Source organism: Apteryx rowi, unplaced genomic scaffold (assembly GCF_003343035.1).
Source record: "Apteryx rowi isolate R43461 unplaced genomic scaffold, aptRow1 scaffold_132, whole genome shotgun sequence".
NCBI classification, from domain to species: Eukaryota; Metazoa; Chordata; class Aves; order Apterygiformes; family Apterygidae; genus Apteryx; species Apteryx rowi.
The window spans coordinates 443,026-449,025 of record NW_020447553.1 but is presented as its reverse complement, the minus strand read 5'-3'; positions in this window follow the sequence as shown (position 1 = coordinate 449,025).

Here is a 6,000-nt window from a genome sequence, read left to right as displayed (position 1 = left end):
GGGCAACGGCGCTCGCGGATCGGGGCCGGGCTCCGCCGCCGCCGCCGCCGCCGCCCCCGGGAGCCCGCACGCTGCCAGCGGGCATCGGGGGGTGCAGGGACCCCCCCCCCCAGGCTGGGGATGCAAAGACCTTCCACCATCGGGGGGTGCAGGGACCCCCCCCAGGCTGGGGATGCAAAGACCCCCCCCCATCGTGGGGTGCAGGGACCCCCCCAGGCTGGGGATGCAAAGACCCCCCCCATCGGGGGGTGCAGGGATCCCCTCATTAGGGGATGCAGGGACCCCCCAGACAAGGGATGCAGGGACCCCCCCCCCCTCCAAATCCAAACCTTCGCCTTTAGGGAGCAAACCTTTGGCTGGGGGCAGGGGGAGACTCCACATCCCACCCAGGCCTTTCCCGGCAAGGGGTTTTCCTGCCCGCTGGATCACCGTAACGTGGAGGAGTTAAATAGGGTTGGGGGTTAAGGATTGACCAAGGAGGCGACGCTCTCTGCCCCTCCGGTTGCCCCTCTCGGAGCCCAGCCCGGATGCTGCTCCCCGGTCCCCAGGCCCTGCCAGACCCTGCCCGGGGCTGAGCGGGTTGCAAAGCTGGAGGGCACCTAGGCCGGGCGTCTGTCTGCTTGCACAGCGGTGCAGGGGAGAGGGGTCAGCGGGTGCATTTCTGCCGCAAAGCGGGAGAGCTGATGCCCTTGACGTCGTCGTGGCCCGTGGTGCAAGGGGGGGGGTCGTATTCTGCAGCATCCTCTTAGCGTGGAGTCAACTGCCCGGGTGGAAAGCACCTTTGAAACCACGACACGGGCAACAAGGGGGCAAATAAAGCCGGGTGGGTTTGTCTCTTTTGAGGTACAAAAAGCTGCCTGCACGCTTTCAAGTGACCACAAATACACAAGTTAAAGCGTTCTCTCGCAGCTGCCTTTCCAGGGCGGCAGGCACCCTCGGAGCCCCCTGGAGCGGGTGGGTGCTGGGTGCTGCTGCGCCCTCCTGGACGCGGGACCCTCAGCGTGCAAAACACCAGCCCGTTTCCCGGCTGGACCAGCAGCTTCGCCGTCGGTCTGGACAAGTCGGGTATATGTTTGGGCATGTCCGGCTGGAGACGGCCCCGCTCAGCGGCTCCCCGGCGCCCGGCCCCACTCAGCCGCCCTGGGCAAAGCTGGCACAGACCCCGCGGCCGGAGGCGGCTCTGGTCCCTGCGGCTCCCTGCACCGCACCGGCACGGTGGGATGGGGAGGGAGCGTCCCTTCCCCCTGCAGGAAAGCCGCCAGCCTCCGGGGAACGGGCAAGCAACCCGAGATGATACTACGCGTGGCAGAAAAAAGCCAGGCCTGGCAAAGCTAGACCCAAACATTCCCCAAGATTTTGCTGCAGGGGTTAATGCGATGCTTAATGTGGCGGAGGCTGGAGCCTGCTCGGAAGAGCTCGGAGCCGGCGTCCGCTGTCCAGCACGCTCTCATACCCCGCTGGGCTCAGATTTTGTAACTCGTGTGTTTAATTCATTCTGAAAACAAGCACGACAAATCCAGCCCGCGTCCTTCTGTCCGTAACGCAGCGAGAGGAAGGACGCGGGCTGGAGCAGCCCTGCCTCTAAGGGCAGCCACCACCGCCGCTCTTCTCACGGGGGAAGGATTTTCGCTTGTGGACCTGCGCTGCGGAGAGGTTCGATGCTTTGTGATACATTAACATATCGTTTGCTCGCAAAACACCGTGTGAGCCGCAGCGTGTTGTTTCAGTCGCCCTCGATTTGATAAAGATGCAAGCGGCGCTGAAGGAGAAACACAAACACGGCGGCGGCGGCAGCAGCAGCAGCAGCAGCAGCAGCAGCAGCAGCGCTGTGCACCCCCCACGCGGTACCTCCACCTCCAGCCACTCGCGGGGACGGCAGGCGAAGCGGCATTCGTACGAATTCCTTAAATGAGCCCTTTTTCCAGAAAAGCACCACAGTTAAGCAAAAGGGGACGGGACTGTCAAAACCGGCAGCTTTTTAACCGAGCGCCCGAGAGCGGCCGGCGAGGGGAGAGGCTCGTTTGCGCAATCGGCCGCCAACTGCGGCAAGCGCTGATGCAAGAAGTGAGGGAGGCCGGATTAAAAAAGCCAAATGATGAGAGAGAACCGAGCAACGTGTCCGGCCGGTGCGAAATCCCCGGCTACACAGCTTTGCAAGGGAAGCGTCCCTCGCTAAGCCCAAACCAGCCAGCAACTAAAGCGGAGGCAGGTTTTCCCTTAGGAAAGCGACTCCGTAATTGTTTCTACGGTTTCTGGATGGGGAAGGGTTTAGGGGCTGCTTCGTGCGGGACGGCAGGTTTCTTCCAGCCTGGCTTTTAATAACGCCCGGCTCCTCTCCCAGCCCCCTGCGCCTGATTTTTGCAGGGGCCGCAGCGGCTCCGTGCTCGCGGCTCGGCTCCGGGAGCAGACGGGCGCAGCAGAGGCTTTCGGGGACCTCGGCGCGGCGGCTTAGCAGAAATGGGAAGCGGGGAGAGGCCTGGCAGTGGCTCCGGGTCGGAGAGTCCACGGTCAGGACTGCAGCGACGGCGACAGAAGGGGAAAAACGGGTGATTAACGCCGGAGGTGGCACGGAGGCGAGGAAAGTTGCCGGTGACTCACGGCGCTGAGCGCTACCGGCGAGGAGCAGGCGCGGGGCGGGAGAGCGGCCCTCGGCCGCGCCGGGCTCCCGGTAGGTGTGAGCCCGCGGAGGGGCGAGGAAGACGCTCGGGTCGCGGATGCCAGGACGTTAATCACGGCGGCGGCGGCAGGTGAGTCAGCGGGGCGCAGCGCCCCGCGCCCCGCCGGGGAGCCTGCCCCGACGCGTCCCCCCGCTGCCAAGCCCGGCCCCTCCAGCAACGTCGCCGGCAGATCCCGTGCGGCCGAGCCCGGCTCCTCCGGCGGCGGCGGCGGCAGGTTTGAGCCTCGGTGCTCCGAGGATAGAAGGGAAGCAGGGTTTGTCGGGAAACGTGATTTTCCTGCTGCGTCAGCTGGTATCACTGGACGGAGCAGGAGCGGCTCGGGCGGATAAACCTCCTGCGGCTCTTTCGAGACGAGGCTAGCGAAGGCAGCTCCGCAGATCGTTAACGTGCACCTTGCAATATTAATACGCATTAATATGCATTTTTCCAAGCAGGATAAACCAAGGCTCTGCAAAGGCCTGAATTACTGCTCCGCGCCTGGGTGCAGACCGCGGGGCACGAGCGCTCGGGTTTTGGCAGCCCCCAAAGACGCGGGTCCTGCGAAACGCAGCCGGCAGCACCCGCAGGCCCGGCGCCGGCCGCCCACCCCGCACGTGGCGCCCGGGGGCTTCCCACCCCCTCGACCAGCCCTTGCGCGCGAGGACGCGCAGAGCAGGTGCGAAAGCGCTCGGCTCACGAGAGCAGGGTCTGACACGCGGCTCCCATAGGCGCAAGAGGCTCTGCCGGGGCCGAAGCCCCAAATATCCCGGCAGCAGAAACCTCTTCAGCAAGATTAAAATCTCCAAGATTTTTTTTTTTTAATCATCTCTCCTAACAAGCTTTTTTTCTTTTTTCTTTTAAGTGGGAAACGCGAAGGCTCTTAATGAAAYGCTCACGCTCCAGCAAAAGTCTAAATGGATCCAGTGTTCGGCTGAACGGCGTTTATATCCCAGCGAAGCCTTGTTTTCCCATCAGCTCTTTGAAGTGCCCAATTAAGTGATTTTCTACTAATAGGATTTTCCCAGGAAAGAAAGGCAAGACTGACAAAACGCTGAATGCTTGATTAACTTGGCCCCTAAAAGGACTTGGATCGTGTTAATCRACTGGTTCCCGGCCATCTCCAGCCCTCGTTTGCTCCATTTATGCAGGCATTTTGATGAGACATCGGCCCCGGCAGCAGGATCCCACCAGGCGCAACCGGTGGGATGAGACAGGCCCCGAAACGAGGCCTTTGCTTCCTGGAAATATCCCCGGATGCGGGAGCTGTGAATTGTTCGCTTCATTCAGCCCTGCGCTCGTTTTCATCCAACATTGGGTGGTTTTTGTTCTTTTTTTTTTAGGCCCGTTCACAGTCATTAACGTAATTGCTTCACCGACTTTCCATGAGCGATTTGGGCGGGTTTTTTTTTTTTCCCCTTCTGGCTGGCAGCAAAGAGCCTCATTGTTCGYGTCCCCGAGGGGCTGCAGCAAGTACCTGCCTTTGGATGTCGCCTGGACGTGCTTGTTTGCTCGCTGCTCCCCGCCGTCCGCTGCGACGGGGGGCTGGCGGCGTGCAAAGCGCCCCGGTGGCCCCGCTGCGGGTGCTCAGCGCCCGCGAGGATGCAGCCGCCAGCCTGATTCGCATCCCGCTGCTGAGAGCCCGAGTCGGTGTCGGCAGCGGGAGAGGGGCCCCAGGGCTCCGCGGATTCGCTYGGAAGCTGCAGAGCTCTGGCCCTTTGTAGGCGGGCGCGAGGACATGACTATGGCGAGCTGTTGACTCAGGCTGGCTCACGCCAGGCACTTTAAAAATAATCTCTGATTGCGCGGGGCGCCCTCCGCCCAGCCTAGTCAAACACGGCGCCGGGCGCCCGCGGGACGAGGCGCTCGGCTGCCGGTGGCCGGGCCAGCGGCAGAGTCGCGGCACCAGAGCGTCTCCTCGCGAGCCGCCGGCGCCAGCAGCTTCGCCCGGCATCTCCCTGCTCCCCGGCACCGTGTGTGCATCAAACTCCGCAGAAACGGGGTAACGTGGGCGAGGGCGGCCCCGGCGCCGTGCTTCACATAACCTTTGCACGGGGTTTTGCAAGGGCTGGTGCATGTCGAGGAGCTGCGCTCCAGCTGTCAGCACGGGCAYGGGGCCAGGCGAGCGGGAAGGGGGATGCATCAGGCAGTGCGAAGGCAGGAAAGGGGGGTGGAGGTCTGTGTCCGGCTGCGTGCAGCCGGCGTGGTGCCACGAGGAAAAGGGGCGCCCGAGCTGGCGGCTGCAGGGAGGCATCGCCCAGCCCGCGCACCGTCGCTGAGGACTGTCTTGCATCGTGGCTCGTGCTGCTGCCCGGTGCCGTATGGAGCAAGAAAGGGCAGGGCACAAGCGTGTGTGCACAACTCGCAGTGAACCCGTCGGTAACGACACGACAGCCGCCACCTAGACGCCAGGGTAAGGCTTGATTGCACTTTCCTTGTCATCTGTTACTCATATTCAGCAGGAACTCCCGGACTTCTGGGGAGTGGAGCAGCCTTTGCCCCAGGCTGAACCTAGGACGTCCTTGACACTGCGCGCTGACACGCAAAACTGTGTCAGATCCCCGGCGACACGGACCACCAYGACCCATTTCCAGGGATGGAGCTTTGGTCAGTTCCACCAAATGAGGATCCAACCTGGGGATTTCCAAGCGCCAACAGAAAACCTTTTCCTTTTGGTTTCATCCTCCCTTGCTAGTTTCTCTGCCTTGCTGATGAGCATCAACGTTGCACCACGGAAAAGACAGTTGATGGATCATGGAGTCGCTGTCGGTAGTGGAACAGGCGGCTGGATGTAGGCTGGAAGTTCTCCCTCCTTCACCCGCCACCAGTTACCCTGAGCCAGGGCCCTTCCCGTCACCCTGTAGCAAACTTGGGAGTCGTAGGAGAAGACCAAAAGTTTTACAGAAGACCAGAAGCTCCAGCTGTAATATGCCACAAAGAGAGCGAGAGAGACAAAGAGAGGGAGGGAGGTCATCACCAACAGCAGGAATACGGAGACCTGAAAATATCCATGCTACAGAGGAGGTCAAAAACCACTGCACTGGTCTCTATCAAATTGATGTAGGGGGGAAACTCCTTACTCCAAATCTGATGAACGTTTAACCATGAGTTTATGAGCAGGACATGTCAGCTAGGCACCTGCAAGTAGTAATATTGGCAGGAGCACCGGCGTACCACACCTGAACCCTATCTCTCGAGCTGCGGCAACCTCCTCCCCAAAAGCTTATAATAGTCATGCATGAAAAGCCGATCAATTCAACATTTGCTAGCACCAGGAAACGCTGCCCTGAATCCAGTAGATAGACATTCTTCAGTAACCTACGGCGTTTTAATGCAGTGGCAAATA